Source organism: Carlito syrichta, unplaced genomic scaffold (genome assembly GCF_000164805.1).
Source record: "Carlito syrichta isolate Samal-C Ts95f unplaced genomic scaffold, Tarsius_syrichta-2.0.1 Scaffold304556, whole genome shotgun sequence".
In the NCBI taxonomy this organism is placed as follows: Eukaryota; Metazoa; Chordata; class Mammalia; order Primates; family Tarsiidae; genus Carlito; species Carlito syrichta.
Window position 1 is genome coordinate 43,654 of NW_007248652.1, and position 3,227 is coordinate 46,880.

The window sequence follows — 3,227 nt, forward strand, 5'->3', positions numbered from 1 at the left end:
GAAGCGCAAGAAGCCGGTCAGACTCGGGCGGCTTCCCGGAAGGACGAGGGGGAGGCAGGGAAGCCAGGAGGCGGCTGAGGTGGAAGCAATGGCTGTGGCCGTGGGGACAGATGCCCGAGCCCTCCCGAGGACGCCTCGGGAGGTGTGGGTGGCCCAGGGGCCGGGGCCGGGCGGCGGGTGCGGGCGGCCGAGAGGCCGGCCCCTGGAGGGGAGCATCCGGATCCAGAGGGAAGCCGTTCCACGGCGGCTGTCGTCCACGAGCACAGCAGGAGGGGACTTGAGCTCGCCGCGAGCCTTCTGGCTGAGAAGAGGGCCTCCTGGGGTTTCTCTGCGGTGGGCGGGGGCGCCCTTCCCGGACTTCCGGCCTTTGTCCTCACGACCCGTCAGGTCAGGAGGAGGCTGGTGCCTGAACTTGCGTCCGCTGGCAAGCCTCTCACGTTGCCCCTCCAGTTAGCGCAGTGGGCAGCCTCCCCGCCAGGGCCTCGACACCGCGGCGCTCCTGGCAGCCCCCACTGTACCCTGCGCTTTCACCACATCCCTGGCTAGGCTAACACTGCCCAGGAGACAAGGGTTCAAGATTTTACGTCTGGAGCCTGCAGTGAGGCAGCACAGCCCAAATCAGGCAAACCCTTCAAAGGCGCTGTCATTTGCCTTAGGTCTGGTGAGTGGCTGAACTCAGGTTGGCACCTTCTTCAGGTTCCTGAGCCTGGCACTACAACCGTGCCGCTCAAAACCTGCACCTTTCCAGGAGGACAGTGGCAGGAGTGACCTGGGGAGGGAGAGGGCCTCTTCAGGCTCTCTGGTGTGATCCAGCTTTGCTGTGGAGAAGGGGCTTGCTGGTGGGCATCACTGAGGACACTCAGCTAATGCCCTTCACACATTCCTGCCAGCTGTCTCCTTCCTACGCACTCACCTCCACCCGACTTGCTCACAGCCTGCTACCCCTAAGAAGTAGACACAGCCTCACCTCTGTCACCATCACAGCCACAAGAGACAGAAAACGGAGCTGTCATTGATCCACATGAAAGGTGGGTCCTGGGGAGTCAAGAAATCCAAGCATGGGAGTCCACATAATGAATGTGGGGAGCAGAAATAGGAAAGGAGCATGCTAAGAGGTTCTCTGACTTTCAGCACGAGGCTAGGCCACACTTGGGGGGCAAAAGTAAGTAGGAGGGCATGGTCTAGGGGAAACAATGCTGTTATTATTATCTTTTAGAGACAGGGTCTGTGTTGCCCAGGCTGGTCTCGAACTTCTGGGCTCAAGTGATTCTCCCACCTCAGCCTCTTGAGTAGCTGGGACTATAGGTGGGTGCCACTGCACCTGGAATTTGCTGTCATTCTACATGAGACACTGATAATGCACACAAACTATAGCTAAGTGAAACAACAATTTTAAAGGCTTAAACAGAGAAAAATTAGACAAATAAGAATTTTGCATACAGAAATTTGAGTATGTCACTGGACACCAAGATCCTCTGGGGAGGCTTAGCAATTTTTTTTTGGTTGTTTTTTGAAGTAAAATCTCACTCTGTCACCTGGGCTGGAGTGCAGCGGCACACTCACAACCACTCCAGGGTCAACCTGCTGTGATCCCTTCACCTCAGCTTTCCAAGCAGCTGGAACTACAGGCGCTCGCTACCACACCTGGCTAATTTTTGGTTTACTGTAGAGGCGAGGTCTCACCAATTTGGCCGGGCTAGTCTCGAACCCGCGGGCTCAGGCAATCCACTTGCCTCGGCCTCCCAAAGTACTGGGATTATAGGCAGAGCCACCAAGCCCAGCCAGCAATTTGAAGTTAAGGAAAGAGAATATTACATAACCAGGCAGATTATGACTTAAAAAAAACCACTTGGATCTAAGCACATAAAAAGAACTGTCCTTAAAGGATAAACTGGGCTGGCTGTAGGCTTTTAGAAAGGCCTTTCCCCATTGCTACCTATTACCCTTGCAGATGCGGAGCCAAATGTTCAAGAGTTGAACACTAAAGTGGATCACAAGTTCCAGTGAGCGTTGAGTCGGATGGGGAGTTGCTAGAAACGCAGATTTCCAGGATCATCCCTAGAAACAGATTCAGTGGACATGGGGTAGGATCACAAGTCTGTAGGGTTTGTTTTGTTTCTTGAGTCTCACTGTTGCCCAGACTGAGGTGCGGTAGCATGATCATGTCTCATGGCAGTCTCAGACCCCTGGGTTCAAGCAATCTTCCCTCCTCAATCTCCCGAGGAACTGGGACTGCAGATGCGTGCTACCACACCTGCCTTCACTTTTTAAAATTTTTGCAGAGATGAGATCTTGTTCTGTTGCCCAGGCTTGTCTCAAACTTCTGGGCTCAAACAGTCCTCTTGCCTTGGCCTCCCAAAGTCCTGGGATTACAGGTATCAGCCACCATGCCCGGCTAAGTCCATATTTTATGAACCTCTCCAGGTGGGCAATGCAGGCAGGTGGGCCACGGTTCATTCTGTATGAAGTGCTGGGTCTCCTGGTGTTTCTCAAATTCCTGAGTAAGAAAGTCATCTGGAGGACTTGTTTAAAAGATTCCTGGCTCCATGCCCTATGAATTCTGATATACCAACAAGAATAACGTGATTCTCAACAGGGAAGTTTGGGAAATGATAGTTTATAGAACTCCCTCTCGAGCACTGAAAAATGGACCAATTCCTGGCCCCCTCCCCCAAAGATTACAGTCCATTTGGTCAGGGTGGTCAGATGGGTCCCTGGAATGAATTCACCTGGAACCAGTGAAAAGAACTATCAACAGTCCTGGTTATCAAAGTTGTGGTAAAACTATAAATTAGGAGGGCTAAGGAAAGTTGAACTGAAAATGTCCTGTTTTTTAAATCACGGAATACTCTTCACATGAACATAAAATTTCATGCCTTTGGCCCAGCAACATGCTGAATTCTTCCCCAGTTAACAGAAATAAGATTACCATGGCTTTCAAATTCAATGTCTACAACAGAGCCAATGACTTGAAACTGAGAGCTGTTTCCACTTTGGCACAAAATGCGGAAGATGTTTTCTGGATTCCCACAGCCAGAGATTTCCCAGCCAATATGGTTCTTTGGTTAATTTTTTTAAAAAGCTATGGGCTACATTATACTGTTCTAAGCAGATGGGAAGGATTCTTCTGGAATGAAATGATGCAAAGCTCTTCACTAAACACTTCAATCTTTTTTTTTTCTTTTTTTTTTGAGTTGGAGTCTCACTCTGTCGCCCAGACTGGAGTG